The following is a 23,165-nucleotide window of genomic DNA, read 5'->3' on the forward strand; positions in this document are numbered from 1 at the left end:
TAATTATTCCTGTGTAATGTACAGGAATAATTATATATATTATAAATATATATGTTTTATATATGGTACATATATTTATATATATATATATATGTATCTATATCCTATCCCTTTACTTTAAGTTCTTTTGATAGAGACATGTCAGTCATCATAGGCTTATAGTGCCTAGCATAATATCTTGCACATCAAAAGAGAAAATAGTGAATGAATGAATGAATGATTTCTATAACAATATATTTTCTTCCCTAGGTGCAGGACATCCTAAATTCTTGAGGATACTGTGTATGCCCTGTGTTATAATAGCATGGTGCACACCACACTAGCCCTTCAGGTGTTCTTGTTCTCTTTTTGAATGCTGGTACCCTCAATTTATTATTCTTGTTTGGATATATCCAATTTACCTTGTTGAACATTATTTACTAACAGCAATCTGTTAGCCACTAGGAATGTAAAGACACATCATAATATGACCTTCTGAGGGACAAAAATTGAGGCCTATTTATCTTTGTATCCCAAATGCCTGGTGTGCAGCTGGTTCTCATAAAATGTTGAATTGCTCCCGGACCAGACTTTAGAGTTTGGTTTTAAAAGAAAAGCCAGAGTTCAGCAACAGTGAAGGGAATTTAATGTGGAGAAAGAAACATGAACCAAGAGGCGCAGCTTAGTGTTGCTGAGATCAGGTAAAGCATCCCTGTGACTGGGGCATAAGGTGTGGCAGGGATGAGAGGGCAAGAAAGAGTGGCACAAAAGTGCTTGTAATCACAGCAGGGACTATCAAGTAAGGGCCTTGAGTGTTGTGCCAAACGACTGTGGAGGTTGAATTTAATCTCACGGACATCTCTAGACTATTCTACTTTAGAGCAACTCTAACCTGTATGAACATCTTCCAGTTGCTGGATCATTTTCTTTAGGGATTTTTGGAGGGGGTGGGGAGAATCTCAGGGAAGCATTCATGTGTCAAGCAAAGTGACCTAGACTTGAGATTTACACTGGAGGCTTCACGGTACCAGGTGTTGAAATCACACATTCTTTGGCACAGAAGCTAGCATTCTCATTTGTGCATACAGTTTATGTCTCGATTATTCTTTCAGTTGTTTAAAGGTCTGGGATAGATGCATTTAGCCAACGAGTTATGTTATTGTGTCTGCCCTTTGGAAACTTTCCTTTGTAGGAAAGCCTTACTGCTTAGAATGTTCAGAGAAGCTGAGGTTATGGGGCAAGTGACAGGTCTCTTTTCTGAGGCAGCTGCCACACTCTCTTAGTCTAAGTGGATTCTTCCTGAAATTTGCTTCCCCAAGTGGCTACTTGTACTGGTTATGCAGTTGGTTAATTTTAAATTGATGTCAGCATTTGCAGCTAAGTTTATTTGGAAAGCTCTCTAATTTAACTCTTCATATGTAATCCTGTCCCCAGATCATGATGGTGATAATTTTTACTGCATCTTTAGATTTAAGGTCATTTAAGTAAATTGCTTTTTGTTGTCTTCCTACTTATGGGAGAAAGAGAGAGAGAGGGGAGACCAAGAGAGCACTAGTGGGCATCAGGTGTGGTTTTTAGGCATGTGGAGTTTCTTCTTAGAAAAGTTGCTGCTTTCAATTGCATGTACGATGTACATTTAATATACTGAAGAGTTTTGCTTTAGGAATTAAGTAATCATTTTCCTCTGTGCTGCCACAGTGATTTACACCTTCCTGTTAACCTTTCAATGCCTCCCACTTTGCCGAAGATAATACTCCTTCCCCAGACTAATAAAGCCCTACGTGGCCTGGATCCTGCTTACATTTTCTCTATCCCTGTTGTATAACCACGCTTTGCCCTGTCCAGTCTCTGGAACTTGCACTGTTTCTTTCCATCATGACCATTATGCAGACTATTCCTTTACCTGGAGTGAAATGCGTTTTTCTACCTTTTCCCACTACTCACTCCCACCTTTCCTTTGGATTTCAACTCAATTAACATTACCTCCAGGAATCCTAACCTTGTCTGTGTCAAATCCTCTTATCAGCTCAGATATCAGTGACATGTTTGTACTGGTTGGCTATAATTTTACATTAATTTTTATGATGATTTTGTTAATACATCTCTCCTCCACTAAAATGTAGAAACCTGTCAATTTTGTTCAGCAAGGGTCTCCATGGTAAAGCACCATACCTGGCAGAGAGGAGGTACTCAAACATTATTTTATAAATGAGTGAATAAATGATATATTTAAACCCCTTTGGAAACTCATTTCCCAGATAAGAAGGTATTGGTCAATAGTTTGTCTCACACTGAATAAATGTTCCATTGTCCATGCCAGTACCAAACTGACTACTTCTTCCAGAAATTTAAGGACTACTATTAGGCTGAGAGTCACTTTAAGGTTTTAAGAAGTCAGGTGACAAGGGTGGAAGTGGTGAAGTTCAGAGCTAGATAACCTTAATTTCAGATCCTCACTCTACAAGTTTGCTTATGAGCTTTTGTGACCACTGAAATGTATCTTAGTCTCTCCAAGACTCAGTTTCCCTAACACATAAAAATGGGACTAAAAGCTTCAGTTCAGAAATTTAGTAATGGGCCAGGTGTGGTGGCTCATGCCTACAATCCCAGCAATTTAGGAGGCTGAGGCAGGTGGATGCTTTGAGCCCAGGAGTTCAAGTCTGACCTGGGAAACGTGGCAAAACTCTTTCTCTACAAAAAATAAAAATTAGCCTAACATGGTGGCATGCTTCTGTAGTCCCAGCTACTTGGGAAGCTGAGGTGGGAGGATTGCTGGAGCCCAGGAAGTCGAGGCTGCAGTGAGCCGTGTTTGTGCCACTGCTTCTGTCAGCCTGGGTTACAGAGTGAGGCGATCTCAAAAAAAAAAAAAAAGAAAAGAAAAGAAAAAGAAGAAAGAAAGAAAAAGAAATTTAGCAGTGTCTATCAAAATTTAAAATATTCCTAATTTTAACTAAGCAATATCACTTGTAAGTGCTATTTTTCAACATGTACAAGGATATTCTTTACAGCATTATTAGTAATAATAAAAACTAGAAACTAAATGTTCAGAAAACTAACTAAGTAAATGAAAGAACATTTATTCAGTGGCCACTAAAGAGAATAAAAATGAATTAGTTGTGGGAAATTAGATATGGGAACATGAATTCGATATAGGTAAATGTTCAAGATACCATGTGAAATAAAATAGTTTCAGAAGGGTATATGCACAAAGAGACATGCATAGAGGCTTTCTGGGAGATACTCAAAGCATTGGCACTAATGGGTACCTCTGGGAATTTTGATGAGTGATTCATATATGTGTGCATAGGGGTAGAAGTATTTACTTTTCACATTATACTTTTACTTACTGTTGGTATTTTTACCAAAAAGATGTAGCACTAATATAATTTTTTAAAAACCTCATAAAATACATATTACCCTTTTATGTGGTTGTGAGAATTAGATACACTCATGTGTGAAAAATGTCTGGTCCATACTAAAGAGTTAAATTCAGTTGTCCCTTAGTATCCATGGGAGATAGGTTCCAGGACTTCTGACGGATACTGAAATCCAAGGATGCTCAAGTCTTCGACATAAAATGGCATAAAATAGTATTTGCATATAACTTATGCACATCCTACCACATACTTTAAATCATCTCTAAATTACTTATAATAATGAATACAAGTAAATGCTATGTAAATAGTTGTTATACTGTATTGTTTAGGAAATAGTGACTAGAAAAAAAAAAGCCTGCACATGTTCAGTACAGATGCAATTTTTTTTTCAAATATATTTGATCCATGATTGGTTAAATGCACGAATGCAGGACCCATGAATGTGGAGGGCTGGTTGTAGGCACTTTAAAGGAAAAATGTGGTCATTTTTAAGTGCACTTGCAGAGAGCTTCCAATTTGAAGCCTCATGAGTTTCAGCTGTCCCCAGTGCCCTGGTTACTGTAAACCATTAAGTCTGGAATTCACCTTTGCATGTCCTAGTCAGCTAGGTTGGCTTCAGCCCTTCTTGCTGGGAGTGAAAAGGGAGGGAAAAGCCCTCATTTACTTCAGGAGGTAAAAAGACTCTAGGCTGAGTCTCCAAAGCCTAGATTACAGCAAACATGTTTTACGTTAAAAATTGGGGAAGTTAAATTTTAGGGGGCAATCCCTGGTTACTTTCTTACTAAAGTTGTATAATTTCCTACTTAAAATTAAAACTCGGAAACATTACTGGCAGTAAGGGAAGGTAACATGAGTTTTCAAACCAGGTACTGAGCACATTAAAATAGACCCAGTCAAAGCTGCATACAGCTTCAATATTCATGCAATATTCAGGGTGTATATTGCCATGTCAGAGTGAGCAGCCAAATTGTGTGTTTCAATCTCATGGCTGTCCCCTGAGGAGGAGGCCTAACTTTTAGTCTCCTCAAAGCACAGACCCTCTCCACTACAAAGTGAATGGTCATTCCTTTGCTGCTTGAATCTGGGATTCTTTTTCTTGTACTTAGGGTGTACGGAATTTACCTTTCTTTGGAATCATCCTTTTTTATGGAGTTCTGCATCTGAACATGACCTGGCCACGCATATGCACACTGAGTAGTTCCATTTCAAACTAGACGTTCTGTTGAGCTCAGACCATTCTGGAATTATTTGGCAACATCTGAAACATTTTTTTTTTTTTTTTTTTTTTTACCTACAACACTTCTAGATGTGATGTTTTCTGGAGAATTGATAAACTGATCTGGTAGCTGTTAGTGGCTACCAAGCCAAGTTTTACATTGCAATCTAAATATATTGTTCCTTGTCATGTAATGACATTTATTAGAGAATCTGGCAAAAGCCCAAATAAAAATACAGGTTTTCACACTGTTTAACAATCTGAGGTTTTATGTCTTTTTGGTGAGGTCATTGAATACCAGTCTCATTTTTACTGCCTCTATTTTTGAAAACAGTAAACAGTCATATTTTTATTGTCCTACGTGGTTGCACAAACTGACACATTGCCAAGTGGTTCTGACTGAATGCTTTTCACTTGGCAAACTAAAGGTACTAAAAAGAGGTTCACAGTGGAGACTTATGCATGTAGGGGAGCAATTTCTGTGGGCATGTGTATGTACAAAATAAATCTGTGAATTCCAGTAGAGCCAGTATCCAGGACTCTAAAAGTAGAACAGACTGATTTATTTGTGACAATGTACTTCAGCTGAACCTCTGTGCTAGTTTGTTGGCAAAACCTAACATATGGCCTTTTAATGAGAGACAGATTAATAATTGCAGATATGAGTAATAAAGCAGAAAGATTGGCTGTGCCATCTTTTATTCTAATAAGGAATTAGATTTGGTTACTGAAGGAGCAGCTGTTTGCCAGGTATGGTATGCTACTGTTTGAAATAGACACTTTGATGCAAAATGGGACGCTTGATGGTGATGGACTTGAAAAAATGGATATGCGATGTGTGTTTAAATTTTTCAAGCCCTATAACAATAAACATTTTACACCCCAATGATTATTATTCTATACCAATTGTCATTCAAAAACCTACAAAAAAGACACAGTGACAATGTTTTCTGTCTTGTTGTCCTTTGAGAGAAAAGACCTATGATGGTACCTCAGTGCAATGGAAAAAAAAATTCTTGACAAAAGTTTCAAATAGAAGTGGTGGCACAGTTTCTGGAATATATGACATTATGTTTAAAATCGAGTGCAAATTCTTGTCCTCCCCTGTGCTACACACGTTTCTTTGCCTGCTTGAATCCACAGCTCCTTCAATAGAATCAACCTGCCCCTACCTTGGCTCCTAGAAGTGTCAGCTGCACTTATCAGGTGACCCATTTCCATTTCTAGCTATGATTAGTCAGTCAGGGATGGAGCCTAATCAAAAGGGAGCTAACCTATTCATTCAACAGAGGTAAAGCAGATTATTTCTCTCAAGAATTTGAACAAAGTGGGCTCAAAGACTCAAGATATTCAGTGATGAGCCCCAAAACTGCAGTGCAGTGTACAAAATGGGCTGTGTAGTTGACCATGCTGAGAATATGCAAGATACATATGCGTGAGAATGTGAATGGTAGAGATGGAAAGAGCAGGCAAAGATAAGAACCTGGTGGAGAATATAGAAGTAGAATTGAGAGAGAGCTAGAAGGAGCAATGTCAGGATTGACATTGTCACTCCGGTTTCTCTGAGACCACGTTTGACATTGTTGTATTCACATAATAACCATCTGTTTACCTAAGCTACTTTGAGTGAATTCTATTCCTGTAACCAAAACAGTCTTCATGAGAACACCCCATTTTACAATATAATCCTGTGTGCATAACTATGACTTGAGATCTATTTCTACACTGAAATCTGCAATATGAGATTGTTCTAAGGAAAGCCTCTAAATAACCAAAAAGACTAGCCAACCTTCAGTATTAGGGTTTAATAAAAATAGTTACCATTCTGATATGGGAAATGTATTCCAGATGGAATGTTATTAAGGCTTATCAGTCTAGAGTAAACATGGATGTGTTCACCAAATTCTTCAATATCAGAACCAGATGGCACTCAAAAAGGTTTAATTTCATTCAAATAAGCAATGCCACTTTACCAACTAGAAAGGGGATAAATGAAACTCATTACCTCAGTGTATGGCTTAGGACTCAGATAAATGCATGTGAGAGAGATCCTTAATAGGTGATTGAGATAAATTAGGGAAATTTAAGAAATCTTCTTATACCTTTAAGGGAGACTAGTGAGAAAGATTTTGCTGTCTAACAAAACATTTTCTTGATGTTAGTATTCGATTCCACAATAAGCAGTATCTTTTATTCTAGTGTTCTCTGTGGGTAGTAGGTATGAATTTGCCCTGTGACTCTCAGGTGTCTTGTTACATTCTTCTTATGAATCAGTTTATTTTCTCAAGAGTCTGGAGATCTTATGTCATCCTGAAAATTTAGGGAACGGTCTCTTTAGCTTATCAGAGTTAGAATTGAAATGCATATTTTCCAAATTCATATGGACCATTTCAAGTTGGGAGCCTGTTTAGTGCCCAATCTGACCTTGGAACACTTTGCCCCACTGTGTGACTTTAAATAAGCTTCTTAACTTCTCAGGGTCTTGGTGCTAAGGTCAGTCTTTCTGAATTCATCAAAGGTTTTCAAAGATCCTCTCGCCTTTTGAGATTCTGCATGGTAGTAAAACCCACTTCCTCACTATGGAACCCACCCGTCTTTCTGTGTCAGACAATTTTCTTCTGCTTATGGTTGGGGCCACTCCTCACCTTTAACTAATGAATCCCTTTTCTGCTTTGTGATGAGCTAGTCTTTTCTGCCCAGATTGCACTGAAAGATAGAAGCTGCTGCTTCGTTGTAAGGAGAGCTCAACCTGTTCACAAAGATATCTACCTCCCTACAAATTTTTTTTAGAACAAATATTGCTTGAATACATTTAAGGCAAAAATAAACCAATAAAAATCAGCCTTAGATTTGATAGCTGGGTTGGAATTGAACCTTTAGGGTTTCTTACCAAACAGGATTTATCTCTGCTTCATTAATACATAGCATTAATTTGGCATTTTTATTCTCCACATTAAATAGAACACAGGACGACAAAATAATTTTCTTTCAGCAACAAGAAAGTAAAGCAGTAGCAGGAAATCTAGAAAAAAAAATCCTTCTAAATAGGAATTAATATTTTGCATCCTTTTTTTGTATTTTTTTCCTTAATTAGAGTCCTAGCCAATAAACATTCAAGTCAACCAAAAGTATTATTTCTGAAAGGAAAAGAAAAAAAATAAAAATATTTCACCGAAAACAAACAACACAGTATAATAACTTACGATTTTTGCTAAATTGATGATCAAATATATTGGACACACTATTTTTTCTAACAATTTATAGGCTGTGAATAGACACATTTTACCTAAGAGTATATACTATCTGTAAGTAGCTTGAAATAAAATCATTAATGTTTTTGATTTTCTATTTCCAAAGAACCAGAATATGTCCTGGTCATGGACATTCAAGCCAGTACTTTCCGTAATACCTAACTATGGCAAGAGTGTTAGAGAGCAAATTATTCTTCCTAAGAACAATATTCCATGCAGGAAGCCAGAGTTACCTTCCATAGAAACACAATTGCTCAAAGAAGAAGAGCTTTCAACTCCCTGGCCAAGCCTTCTTTGAAATGATTCTGTTTTTCTGTTACTTATTGTGGTATCTGGGAAAGGCAGATATTTGCTTACTTGTTTCTCAAATTTAAGATTAAATATTACTGTTTTGTTCCTCTTTGGACACAATGGCAGATTTTCTTTCACCAAATATTTATAGAGCCCCATTAGGTTTAAGTCACTGTCAGGCAATTTGTTCTAAATCACGTTACATCTTGCAGAAAAACAAACAAACAAAAAAAAACTTCTTTTCTTTGAAAATACTAATAATTGCCATTCTGCATATCATCTTGTATATTACTGTCTGCCTTTGCTGAAAGTTATTTTGGTTTTTGTCACTTAATGCTCGGGAGATGGATTTTATAAAGACCCACTGCTGAAGCCATTCCTCCGCAAGACCTCTTCCGAAATCTTATGATGACTTTTTAATTTATGACGAATTTTAAAATACAATTCTAGATGCTTACTTTTCTGTTTTTGTTACACAGAGATTTTCTGATAGAGCAAGTGACAGGGAGAGATGAAAATGAAAAGGATAAAACCATTTAAAAATTAAAAACTAAGTCATCAAAATGGTGAAAATCGGTTAAATTATATACACACACCTCTAAGAAACCAGGAAAGTATGTAAAGCAATTTAGAAAAAACTCCATCAGAAATGGTTAAAAATGAAAAATAAAAAAAAGAGAGAACCAATTAATATTTGGAGGGGAGAGAAATTTGCAAGATTTCTTTCTTCCCAAGGTCAATGGTTCTCAAATTTTGAATGTATCAGAATCACCTGGAGGGCTTGTTAAAACAGATTGCTGGTCCCGCCCTTAGAGTTTCTGGTGTAGCTGCTTTGGGGTGGAACTGAGAATTTGCAGTCTAACAAGATCCCAGATGGTACTGATGCTCTTTGAGAACCACTGTTCTAAGAATAAGAACAGTTAATTTTAGTTCCAGAGTATGACTTTTCAGAAGTCATTTGACCTCTTAGCCTCACTTTCTTTATCTGTACAATAGGGAAAATACCTAGATGGCTACCTCATCGACAGGGGAGAGCCAATTAATCAATAAATTTGATAACCCTTAACTGCTGACCTTAACTCTGCAATGATAACCTGTTATACTGATAATTCAAATGCCATTTTATATTATTTTTATACACAGTGTAGAAATGTTTGTTATTTCCTGTGGTATCATGTGTCTTTGTTGTCAGTATTTGTCAGCTTTCATGTGATATTTTTCCCACCTCCCTGTGAACTCAGAAATGAGGAAAGTAGTTTGCATTCCGAATATGCATTTGGGCGATAGTATAGATGTTCATCTATCCAATAAACCAGGTTCTTTTTTTTTTTTTTTAATGGAGTCTTGCTCTGTCGCCCAGGCTGGAGTGCAGTGGCATGATCTTGGCTCACTGCAACCTCTACCTCCTAGGTTTAAGCGATTCTCCTGGCTCAGCCTCCCGAGCAGCTGAGACTACAGGTGTGTGCCACCATGCCCAGCTAATTTTTGTATTTTTAGTAGAGACTATGGGGTTTCACCATATTGACCAGGCTGGTCTCAAACTCCTGACCTCATGATCCACCCACCTCAGCCTCCCAAAGTGCTGGGATTACAGGTATGAGCCACCACGCTCAGCCATGAATCAGGTTCTTTCCAGTTTTGTGAGATGCCAGTATAACCCATTTGAATTAATTAACCTACATAAAGAAGCAACAGAGGCAGTCATAAAGGGTAGTTAGACAGTCTTTATCCCAGTAGAGTTCTGGTCACAAGGCTCTTCCTGATGTGAAGACAGATGTGGAAGGTTTTGGCTAAGGTAATCAGACTTCCTGTTTTGCTCAGGACTGTTCTGGTTCATGCCTGTTGGGGTAGAACTATTAACAGTGCCCTTCTTATTTTCAGGACTGCACCTGCTCAGATAACAAAGTTCATACACTTTCTAACTCTAGGCAGTGGACATTGAATATTTCCATTCTCATGGGCAAGTCATCCCTGTAATTCAACTGTCTTTGCCTGATGACATTAAATAATGTTTTACCTTACCAAAGTCTCTTGTTCTGATTTCATTTTTACCAAATGATATTCTGATCTCCACATTCATATTTTGGTATCCTCAGGGCGTTGGTAGCTACTGGCGCCAAAGAGTTGCTCTAAAATGTGTGTAGAATGAAAGCGCAGGGCTCTAGGGACACATGCTCCGGGAACACACAGAGATTTGCTGGGAATATCCATGGGCCCCAGGGCACATTTGCATATCCAGTGGGATCTGTCATTTAGGAAAGATTAAAAATTTTAGTTATCCCTTAATGTTGGAACAGATAGACCAACTTCAGTGGTCTGAGAGAGTATGGAGCTCACTCCCAAAGGAATCCTTACTATGTGTCCCAGATGACATACACAGCATTGACTGGCACCCACGCTCAGAGCAGGCTTCTCCGAAAGATAAAGGACACATCCAAATTGAAGTCCTTCGATCTTTGAGAATAATTAACTAACTAACTAAAGGAAAATGTTTTGATAAAATGCTTGCCACAGTACCTCCCTAAATATCTATAAAGACAGAAGGTTCGGATTATAAAACACTTCTGACAAAGTGATAGTAAATATTCTCATGTATTTCTGAAAAAAAAAGAAAGCACTGATATCCTTCTCTTGACTTCAGTGTTTCAGGCCCTTGATCCCTGACAAGTTTAAGTCCCTGGGACTTCCAAGTAGATGGTTAGATGTAGCCTTAGACAGTAATATTGGTACAAATGAATTCTAGATTTATCTCACTTAACAATATCTATAGTATGTTTACATATTGTTAAGTATTTTCTATGTGGTAATGGTAAGATTCTCATTGAAACTGTTCATTGCTAATCTGTAAGGTAGACAATTACATATTCTTCTATTTAAAAAATTTGAGTCTACTATTAATACTGGAAAATAAGAATTGTTATAAACTAATTTTCCAAATCATGCTGCTTAAGTTAGGAGCATGATTCTTTTTCACTGTAGCCAGGAAAGCACTATTTCACTTATAAGTAGTAGTAGAATAAACAGAATCATAAAATGTTGGTGGGCATCAAACTTTCATCGTTGTACTTTATTGAGTTGCTATAGACCATTTTGTGCCTATTTAAAAGTATTGGCCCGGCGAGATGGCTCACGCCTATAATCCCAGCACTTTGAGAGGCCGAAGCAGGCAGGTCACCTGAGGTCAGGAGTTTGAGACCAGCCTGGTCAACATGGTAAAACTCCGCCTCTACTAAAAGTACAAAAAAATTAGCTGGGCGTGGTGGCGAGCCCCGTTATCCCAGCTACTCAGGAGGCTGAGGCAGGAGAATCTCTTAAACCTGGGAGGAGGAGGTTGCAGTGAGCCAAGATGGTGCCACTGCACTCCAGCCTGGGCAACAAGAGTGAGACTCTGCCTTAAAAAAAAAAAAAAAAGTCAAAATTAGCTGGGTGTGGTGGTGCGCCCGTAATCTCAGCTTCTCAGGAGGCTGAGGCAGGAGAATCTCTTAAACCTGGGAGGACGAGGTTGCAGTGAGCCAAGATGGTGCCACTGCACTCCAGCCTGGGAGATAGAGGGAGACTCTATCTCAAAAAAAAAAAAAAAAAAAAAAAAAGTATTTTTCATACAGTTTTAACATAGGCCCTTCACATTTAGAATATAAAGAGCTGCTGTGAAAATTCTAGAATATAGTCCTAAACTTTAAATATTTACATTTGTAATTAGAGAAATTGGTTTTTATTATACAATAATTTTTAATTTTTTTTTAAATTTTGGTATGTTTAGACCTAAAGTTAAATGGTAAAGTCAACAGGAATATAGTAAGCTTAAGATAACCAATGGATAAAAATCTAATTAAAGAATCTGAGGTTATAACAACTAAAAAAAATCTTTTTGGAAAATAACTATGATTTTGAAAACATGATAAATAATATTACAAGATTGGAGTTCGGACAGCTGCTCTGTAGAAGTAAATTAAAATAGAAGTTCTGTTCTTAGCTAAATATCAGTTCACACCCTTCTCTAACCTTGCAAAAAGAAACTGGTTCTTAAATAGCATCCGTATCCCAGAAACCAGAAGTAAATAATAGAAGTATTGGAACATACGAAAACAATGCAGGAAAAGGCCAGATTTCACGATATTATTTTTTCTAAGAAAGTAAAAAAATAACTAGCAGGAGAACAATTTTAACACCTTCTGACCCTAAGTATCACACTAACAAGTGTATACAAAAGTTCAAACTGGGGCTTCCCAGATATTTCTTTTATAATGGAGCCTGTGTAAGGAGGTTATGAAAAACACAGTTAGCCAAATGGCTAAATAGAGGTATTAGGCATTTAGGTTTTTTTGCACATTTAATAATGTGTGAAATTATTCCCAACTTTAAAAATATCTTTACATGTTCCTAATGCTGAGAGTGGGGATGAGACCTCGGCGCACCCCCCTCAACACTAGACAGATCTGCAGTGGAGAAACAAGGAGCTAAGTGTGAAATTCTTGCATTATTTCTACTTTTCTGTAATGAAATGGTTTGAGTACGTGGGCTGAGGAAGTGGTTACAAGAAAGCATGTAGCATAGTAGTTGAAAGCTTGAACCAGATCGACCTGGGCTGGAATTCCAGCTCCAAGATTTTCTGGTGGTATAACCTCAGGCAGGTTGTTTTACATGTAGGAGACTCAGCTCTCCAGTTGTAAAGTGGGATAATAGTGCCCACCTTTATAGGGCCAATATGGGAGTAAATCTAATTATTCTTGCAAAACATGTAACACAATTTCTGGCATATAGCAACTTCCAATAAATACTGGCTATCAGTAATTGAAGACCCAAGGAAGGTACAGAATGTGTTTCTGAGGCAAAGGGCCCACATGGCTCCCAGGCTTTCTCATCTGAGCAGGTATTAATTTAGGTGTGATTACAAACATTTCTAGTTATATATTAAAGACTCTACCTTGCCAGCCACATCATAAGTAACTAATATATTCTGCAGAATGAGTGGACTGTGGTTTAATTGTTAAATAAAAAATAGATATTACCTTTGCCCATCTCAGATAGTATCCTCTAGTGCTCAAGAACATTCATTGGTTCTCAGTTGTCTGCTCTGATAGACCCAACATATCCAAATTGAATATCTATTTTCCTCTCAGCATTTCTATGTTTTTTATAGACATACCTTTGTTTGTGAGATCCAGTCTTCTCAACCAGCTCTTTCTTACCAATTTTGCCTGAGAAAAGATTACTAATTCTTCAAGATTAATTTCAGATGCCCCTTCCTACACTGTAGCCTTTGTAGCCTCATAGCATTATGTATTTTAAATATGTCTTCTCTTACTATCCTTGTACAAAGTCAGTTATTTTATATATTTTTGTCTCATCAGTAGTTCTGAAGGTCAGGAACTCTCTCTTTCAAATTATGCCTCTTTAATATCTAGAAATGTATTCACACGACAAATGTTTTGTATTTATGTATCTAATTGAAGAAATACTTCCAGATCAAACAAAATCCTGCAGGGACCTGTAAAATATCAAAAGGACTATCACCTTGAACACCAAGAGGGGCCTCCTCTGTGTAGCCTGGATGGAAAATGCCTAAACATCCTTGATAGTCAATGGAAGAAAACTCCCTACTTAAAGGAATAAAAGGCTGGGACAATAAAAGTACTGACCTCTTAGGGATCTAAGGAAAAGATTCTGGACCAGAATGGGCCTAGGCTTCAAGTGGATCTCTTCCAAAAGAATAGTGAATAGTTTTTATCTTTTCTAAAAGATGGATTGAATGGAATTCTTCCATTTGTAGTAGTTCTTGTAAGTTTAATTAATTTTGTAACATCTTTTGAGAATTTACCACATGCCACTCCTTGAGCTGGGTGCTTACTATGTGTTTATTCTTTTAACCCTCACAACAACCTCAACACCCTCATGAAGTAGGTCCTATTAGGAACCCTGTTTTGAAGATGAACTGAGGCTCATGTTTAGCCCAAGTTCACTGAGCTAGTAACTGGCAAAGTTAGAATCTGAAATGAAATCTGCCTGATGTCAGAATGATGTTGTTCATTCATAGGCTGATATTTTTAAGGCTCTACCCCAAGACAATAGTCACGGCGTCATGGCACAGGCAGCCTGTGGAGCTAGCTCATTTGCTCCAATCCAAAAAAAAAAAAAGCCAAAGCACCTCCTTTAGCTAATTGCTTCTCTTTCAGGGAATCATCGAATTATCAGAGTTGGGAGAGATGTTAGCAAACATTTATTCACATATTTGAAGAGGAAAGATAATCACACAATTTAAGACGAGGAAGCTCATCTTAATTTAAGCCGAGGGAGGTAAAGTAATAGCCTGCTTTAAGTCAGTGAATTAGCAGCAGAATTAGAATCTGAACTCTGATATCCTTATATTAGCCTACTGCTAATTCCTCCTAAGGCAAGAATAAACAGCTTTACAGATTAGGCCTGCAAACCCAAACCTATAAAGTGACAGCACATGTCACAATTCACATAACAGATGTTGTTTTAGGTTGCAATTGTTGTCAACTACTCTTTCTGCCAAATTCTCTCTTTTTTAGATCATCAGAGCCCATCTGACAACCTGTAGAACTTCAGAGGCAGAGAAAAGAATTATTTCTCCCTGTCCTGTGCTGTCCTTAAACCTGAGAGGGTCATGCCTGACCTGATGAAAACACCCTTAAAAAATCAACCATCCAGTAGTCCAAAGCCAATTTCAAAACTGCTTTATTTGCATAAGCAATATTCAGAACCCTGGATCCCAAAGATCCACATCATTGCCAGTGGAGAATGGCTTTTTTGCCCTCTATGCTGGAACAATAAAAAAAAAAAAAAGATGAATAATGTAACAGTCTGGCTTGAAACAAAAAGATTGCTGAATAAGGTGGGAAGCTCCCAGAACTGAAATTCAAATAGAATAATAGCATGGATTGTGATGAGGAAGGCAAGGGAAGTCGTCCTATATATAAATGACTGGGTGAGAAATTCTCTAATGAGCACATACAGGATAAAAGACAGGAGGCTGGGAGAAGAGCCCAATAACCAAGCGCAAGTGTCAGAAGCCTGTAGAATGTGTCAAAGGGAGAAAATGCCAAAGATGAGAAAAGTTTATAAGTATGTTCAGAACAAGAAGATAGAAGGTGATTGGATGAGTCAACCAAAAGCCCCTCTAGGATAACAAGTCCTACTTTGTCTTCCCCCAACACATAACAGTTTCTCTATCAAAGGAAATAAATATTAGATTGGATAGGGTATAATACTAGTGAGAAGAAGCTGAAGCCCAAAGATATGAGGAAATTTTAAACCACTACATTGGTGCAGTAAATTCAATTCAGCAAACAGTTATTGTGCATCTGTAATACCCTGACATTTTCCTAGGTACCAGCAATGATGTCCATTTCGAGGTGAGTAAGATACAATCCCTGCCCTCAAGGCTCGCAGTCTAGGGGTAAAACAAACATTAGACAAGTTAATTATGTAACACTGGGATAAATGCAATTGCTATGTTGATCTTTGTTACTTTATAGAGTTACGAAGAATGGGAGAGGAGCAGGAAGATTGTAATTGACCAAAGGTTGATATAATTTTTGAAAAGAAGCTCAATCCCCCAATTTTTAGATTAATTAGCTTGGTGGGATGATGCCAATCATGAGCAAAAATCTGGAATCAATTAGTGAAAATATAGTGAACACTAAGACAGGTTGTAGGTGATCACTAAGAATCATCTTGAGTTTACTAAGACAGATTATACCAAAGTGATTTAATTTCTCTCTTGGAAAAAAGTAAATTAGATTTGGAGGGAGGCTGGAGACCCGGTATAGACATACTGGATTTCTGTGAATGTTTCACTAGGTCTTCAATGGCATGCTTGTGAATAATAAGAATTGATATGGTGCTAATACATTGAGATGGACTTGGAAATGCCCCTTAATTGGTAGATATCAGTTAGAAGGAAGGCTTTTTGGTGGGGGATTGTAAGCCCCTTAGCCTTAGTGTGACTGTGTTCATCCTTTCTTTCCTGACTTGGATGATGTATCAGTGAGAGAGCCCACAGGACACAGACAGCTGAATTAAGCAGGGAAATTTGAGGAGAGTTTATTAAAAGGACTATTTACATGTGGACATGTTTTAAAGGAACTGATAAAGAATAGTGCAGAGTCTCAGGTCTGTTCACCACCACTGGCCTAATGGGAAAAGCTCAGTCCCTGGAATAGCTGTGAAGCCAGAGCAGTCAGCAGAAGGCTCTTGCCCTGGTCAGGGTGTAGGATCACCATTTCCTGGCATTGCTCTGGCGGACCTTATGTTTTTCCCTGCTGTGGTGTATGTGCAGGTGCCTACCTAGTTCCCCATGTTCTTCCTCCTCCCTGGACTCATCGTCTATACAGAGACCTAAAGAAGTTGTTTTCCCTTTTCTGGACATCAGCCATTTTTCTGTGTTGATTTGTTGCTTCTGAAGACCTTCATTAGATAGATCTTTCCTGATGTAATCCGTCTTGGCATGGGCAGTTTCATTCCCCATAGTGCTGGTGAGCATTTGGCAAGGTCTCTTTTCATATACCTGTGAACAAGGACTATGGGCCTGATGCCAAGACTTAAATGGACCTGGAAATGCTAATTAATTGGTAGATATCAGTAGATATACTCCTAGAGAAGTAGGGCTGGAAACGGAACAATTACATTTGCGGGAGAATATTACTTGACTTCTTATATTGCTTTCTGCCATTTTCCTGGTTAATTTCTAAAGACTCTTCTTACTGCTTTGGTAAATACATTATTCTTAGACCAATGATGCTCAGAGTGTGCAGTAATTATCCCTAACAAATGTAACAAATGAGTTTTGAATTTTGTTCTATTGTGTTGATGTTGTCATGTTTTGTTTCTTTTGCAAGCAATAGCATCTTTCTTGGCCCAATGTTCAAATAACCTTTTTCTTATTTGAGCACATATAAACACACAATCAATAAAATTTCCCAAGAAGGAACAACATAAATATTTTAAAAATATATCATAGATACTTTACATAAAATGCAATACCTATGGGACTATTTAAAACGTATAAGTTATTTGATTAGATTTTCATTTATTTATGTGGCAAATTGAAATTAAGGAAACTAAGCATTTGAATTGAGTGTAGGAATATTCCCTTTCTTCCTTTTTTTTTTTTTTTTTAAACCATCTATATTGTCAAGGTGAATCCAAGATAATGGTTTGTTGCAGGTAGCCTGAAATTTCAATATCATTTCTGAGGTCACCCTCATGTCTAGGGGGATATGCAGAATAGATCATATTTATTTATAGAACATTCAGTGGTTCTTTCTCACACATACACACACTCTCCCTCCTCCTCCCAATTCCCCCTGCTCTGGAGTCTCTATTGCAAAGAATCCAAAGGCCCCGTTTTAATTGCTCTTTACCTCTAAATGCCTTAAGGGATCCCTAGAGGGATAAAACACAGTAAGGTTTTTGTTTTCTTTCCTAACTTTTAAACTTATGTATTTTCAAATTACTGGAAAAAAAAGACTACATTTTAGCATGTTTGTAATGAAAACCTTCTTAAGATAAAAAATTATCCTACTATCCTTTTAAAAGAGATTGATACCTTGTCATAATTTTTCCGTTTTATAGCTGTTTTATAGTCACTTACTGGAAAAAAATGTCTGTGAGCTCCTCAGCTACTTGAGGTTACCTTATCATTTTTTTTTTCTACAACCGAGATTGTATCTTTTTAACTGCAAACTTCACAGTGGAAGCGTTTTCCTTTGTGAATACTGGGACTACATTCCTGAGCCTTTGGATATACCAATGCAGACTGCTGCCTTTCCTCCTCTAGAAAGTCAGCCAAGCATAACACCAAGAGTTGATTAGAATTTTACTGCCCCTGATTCACAGACCTTCGCTTTTCCTCTTCTCCCTAGCTTCCCTTTGCTTAGCAACAGGAATGTGGCAAGCACTGTATTGCCAACAGATTTCTCTTTTGCTCTCCTATTGAAAAGAACTTAAGGATATAAGACAGCCCATAAGACATCACACATTTTACTAAATTAGATTTTTTTTACTCTGAATATGAGAGGCTTCCTCTGGCCACAAGATTTTCACAATATTTCTAGTTGAAACTGACTTAATCATATAACAACATCTGGGTCCCTGTTATCTAGTGAAATTAGCAGAATGTCAGCAGCCAGCGAAGTGCCAATGCATCTTTCAACTACAACTCTGCCCCCTTTCCCCCAAACCCTGGCACTATTTTTATAAATTTAAGTAATCTAGGTCAGGAATTAAGGCCCTCCTTGCAGTAGTTAAAAGTAATTTAGAGATGTGCACACTATCTTCCTTACTCTGTTAATACTGAAGATGTTGTAAATTCAGTGTGTCAATTCAATAATTCTCTTCTTTGAGCAAAGTGTTGTGTTAGACACCAGGCACGTAGCAAGATGAATGAGATGCAGTCCCTGCCTTTGAGGAGTGGAACAGACATGTATATAATTTATTGATATAATCTTAAGCAGAATATATATATTAGGTTGCCAATATTTGACCTAAAAGTGTAACAACCTCATATGATACAACCTAGTAAAAAGTGTTCTCATTGTGCTAAGAGAACACTGAGACTGAAGACCTTAACTGTAACTGTTGGAATTTGAGAAGGCTTCATGGGAAGCATATCATTTTAGTAAGGCTTCATAATATGGGTGGAACTGGATTCCCCTTAAACCAACCTCCTTCTGTACTAGAGAGTAGGAAGCTTGATCAAAGAAATGAAGAGCAAAAGCTAGGAGTTATACTTAGATAATAGCAAACAATCCAGAATGGCTTGAGCAAATAATTCATAGGTGGGGCAAGGGAGGACAAATATGGCTGAGACAGTACATTGGTATCAGACTCCATTGTATTATTAGGCTATAGAGAAGCCTCAAAGATTTTGAGGAAGGGAGCAGCAAATTCATAGCTATGCACCTACCATTCCACTGTCCTTGAGATTTGCACTTGCTGCTCCGCAAGATGGACTGACTTTCTCTGACCCAGAAAGTTAATAGACAAATTTGACATTATCTTATAACAGCCATTTTGAAACAAATATCAACATTTATAAACGAGTCCAAAGTGAGGTGGAAAAGGAACTAATAAAAAGTTGTTTTGATAGAAACTGAAGCTGAAAAGAAATGGGAGCAGAGGTTGCAAACCCACATGCCCGCAGGATCCAGACAGCATAGATAGACAGATAGCACTCCACAAACTCTGGCCCAAATCCAGCCCACCTCCTGCTTTTGTAAATGAAGTTTTATTGGAACACAGGCCTATTTTTTTTCACATATTGTCTGTGACTACTTCCATGCTGCACTGCAACAGCAGAGTTTAGTATAGACACTGACAGTATGGCCAGGTAAGCCCAAAATGTTTACTTTCCAGCCCTTTGCAGAATGTTTCTAACCCCTGGCATTAAACAGCAACAGAAAAAAAAGAAAAAAAAAACAATGAGGTGATTTATCTATCATTTTTCAACTTTTCTGACAGATGTTGGTACAGGAAAATATTTCCAACAATGAAACAGTAGTAGAAAGAAACATGATGATAAATGTCAACTGGCAGAACCTTGGCCTCAGACTCAGGCATGAATAGGAGAATTGGGGACTGTGGCGAATTGGAGAGCTCTTGTTCACCACTATTCAGCCCCTTATTGATACCCTGTGACCAAATCTTCCCAGTTTTCAGAAGAACATGTACCTTGGGAAATGTATGTAATATCTTCCAGTTCTTAAACACTGGCAGCTAACAAAATGAAACATTTTTAAACCTTGGGGACCCAAAAGCAACATTTCTATGGTCTGGATTTGTTTCATGACCATGCATTTGTGGATTCTGGATTTGGTACCAAGACATAATTTGAAAAGAGAAGGGAAAAGGTATGAGAAGGTAAATTGTACAAGAAGATGAATGGAGTAATAAATGTATGGTTCTCACGTGGCTGATAAGACTGTGAAAGAGACAAGAATAGTAGTCAAGAAGATGAAAAAACCCCTGCTTCTTCCTATAGGTCAACTTTGTGTGTTAGAGCTCAATTAGTTTTTGGTGCACTGGGAAAATGATTCAAGTATACTGACAGTTTTTATTATTATGTTTATTGAGCCAATTTTCCCTCCATACTCATCATTTGTTACTCAAAAATGCAAGAGAAGAAAGGAATTAATTGTGCATCTGAAACTTAGATATCTATTTAAATCAGAAAATAAAGGAGATTAAAGAATTACATGAGCAAAACACATTTCTTGCTCCTTTTCATATGCATATGAGGAGAAGGAAATATTCAAGGAAAAAATTCAGAGTAAACATTACTTTCCATGAGATATTAAGTTTAAGTAAATATCCAGCAAAATTTACACCCTTAACAATTAAATATGTAAAACAAAAATTGTTTGCCTTTTCAGCTAATTACCCTGAGGACAGGACGTTGTTTAACTTGTTTATTCCCAAATCCTCAGGGGCCAGCATAGTGCATCCCCATAGAAGGCACCTGCTAAATTTGTAGAATGAATGATACATCAATGAATGAGCAAATGGAGCCCCACCTATATCCCATATTGCTGTGTCTTTTCTTTCATTTCTGGCCTCTAAATTTGCTCTGATGGTGTTCTTTTCTCTCTCTTCTGTTTCTCTTGTCTTCCTCTTCCATTCTTTTAAAAACTAAATTGATTTTTTCCTACTTTTGGCCAAGTCATTTACTGATTTCCATTTTCTACCTGTGCATGAAGTTCACTTCAGCTTGGACTCTTTCTCAACTCTTTCGTATAATCTTCAGTTTGTGTCTGCCTGCTTACATTGCTATAACTTGAATTACTGTGTCTGTTAACAACAACAATAAAGGTAACGGCAAAGTGGTAGGGGAAATGTTAAACAACAATCGTAAAAGGGAGTAAATGAACCCTTAGGTAGAAAGTTAGAAGGACTGAATTTATCTGTGGTTGTTGAAAAACTAAACTACATACATTGTTAAGCTTTAAGGGTTGCTCCTGAAAATGTTCTCAGGCTGCCCAGGACAGTTATTGACCTATAGGGCACACTCAATACATATTAATTCTCTGCTCAATGTAGTATGACAAAGTCAGGATCAAATATTCATACATCCAGATCTTCCAGAGATAAGATGGATTGTAATATCTATGTTTCTTCTAGGTCTTGTTTCAAGTGCATATCAAAATATTGGTAATATTTGGGTTGGAAGAGAATAGTTTGCATATTATTATTAATCTTTTATTTAAAAAATCACTCTTTTAGACCTGCAATTCAAAATGGTCTGTGCATTTGTAACCATGATATTATATTCAACTTCACATTTTCTCATCTAAGTACATTTGCAGTTGTCGAAAAGTCAGCATTAAATCAGGTTTGTACAATTATGGTATCTTATGGTTAAAATTAACAGAATCCATTTAGTTCATTCTCTTAATTTTTATGATGAGAAAACTCTGACCACAGAAATGGTCTCTATGGCAAACTTTATTGAACTGCATTTATATATTTAAAGAAGTGCTAACTGAAATAGTGCAATTTAAAGTTTCATATAAAAGTGCGTGGAAAATTGTAAAATTTATTCTCTATTGCAACTACAGTATAACAAATTCTATGTCATGTAGATGGCTACATAGAAATTACAAAAAAAACAACTAGTGATCATTACAACTAAGGTAAAATGCTTTAATTACATTATATCAAATAAAATTTATTCTTCTTATAAAAAGCATCCCTCATATTCTAAAGATGTTGTAAATGTTAATTGGCCTGAGAAATTGGTGATTGAGTAATCAAGACCCTGGTCAGATTACAGACAAAATTAAATACAACAGAAGGTGAAATTTTATCTGGCTCATGGAGATTAAAAGCAATATAAGGTTTAATGCAAATTTATCATTTATAAAATATTTAAAAACATGATAAATTTTTTTAAGAGGCGAGGAAGACAGTTAATGCTGTATTTAAAATAGCAGCCATGGTTAACTTACGTTTTAAAATCATTCTCTACAAAAAACTAGGGGCAAAAAAAATTTTAGTTTAAAAAGTTGTAATATATAGTTTGAAAGAATAGCTTATAAGAAAATGTTAGTAATGGGGTCATCCCCATGGACCCAAATCAGTGGACATTAAGCAATGCATATATTATAGAATTATCAACATTAGAAAATGCACTGAATATTAACTTGAAAAGTTTTTGACATACAGAACATGTGAGAACATGTGAATGTCATAGGAATTTTTAAAATATGTAGAAAATATAAATCTGGAAACTGTCATTTCTTATTTGCTGTTTATAAATGGCTGTATATGTTGTTCCTATTCTCTTGGCTATTTAAAGTAAATTAAATTTAATTGATATATTTTAATCAGACATATTTTAGGTGATATTTTGAATGCTAATAGTGTTAGACTCAGGTTTTGTAATTTTATTTGCAAAACAATTCAACTTTCCCTAGAAAGGAGACAGAACATAAATGAAAAAATATGACCATTTATTAAAATAATCACAAGTAGCAGCATATTATAAATTGTTATCTTTAACAAAGGACACTATACATTTTTTTCATTCAACAGTAGTGATTGAGCATCTACTATGTGTGAGGCACTGTTCCAGTGTTTCTGCAGCCCAGTGAACATGACAAACACTACTATCATTGTGAAGTGTGCATTCTAATAGCCGGGCATATTTGTCGTCTTTGTATTCCAGGTGACACATTTGTAATTATGAACTCTAAAATGTCATATTGTGCTTAAGTGCCTTTAAAAGCATAAGTAATATGTTAGATGATGCTTCATAGCTTAGAACATATCCACATGCATTTATGTAATTCTTATCATCTAGAGTACTTTGTTTATTAGAGGAGAAAACTGAGACCCTGGAAGGCTTACTGACATCATGAGCCTACAGTTACTAAATGGAAAAGTGAGGCTTGTCCCTCTCATTGCAGGGTTGCTGTGGTTTAACTCCCCAACCTACCCTAAACAGCCTTTTGGCAAAAGACCAATTTATTCAGTATACCTTGGGAGAAGGCAGATATCTAAATTTATCTTGCTTTTGGCAAGAAAATGAAT

At 36.8% G+C, this 23,165-nt stretch overlaps 1 protein-coding gene and 1 pseudogene across 7 annotated transcripts in view; both read left to right on the forward strand.

Moving 5' to 3' along the window:
- Positions 1–23,165, forward strand: part of PRKG1 (protein kinase cGMP-dependent 1) — a 1,291,606-nt gene that overhangs the window by 236,583 nt on the left and 1,031,858 nt on the right. The gene's annotated exons all lie outside the window — the stretch shown is intronic.
- Positions 1–23,165, forward strand: part of LOC129136188 (ras suppressor protein 1-like) — a 172,261-nt pseudogene that overhangs the window by 13,761 nt on the left and 135,335 nt on the right. Inside the window, exon 1 of the transcript XR_008537532.2 lies at positions 1–23,165. This exon is cut by the window's left edge and continues 13,761 nt beyond it; it is cut by the window's right edge and continues 135,335 nt beyond it. The product of XR_008537532.2 is annotated as a ras suppressor protein 1-like (transcript).

The sequence above is a fragment of the Pan troglodytes genome, chromosome 8 (assembly GCF_028858775.2).
Source record: "Pan troglodytes isolate AG18354 chromosome 8, NHGRI_mPanTro3-v2.0_pri, whole genome shotgun sequence".
Classification (NCBI taxonomy): Eukaryota; Metazoa; Chordata; class Mammalia; order Primates; family Hominidae; genus Pan; species Pan troglodytes.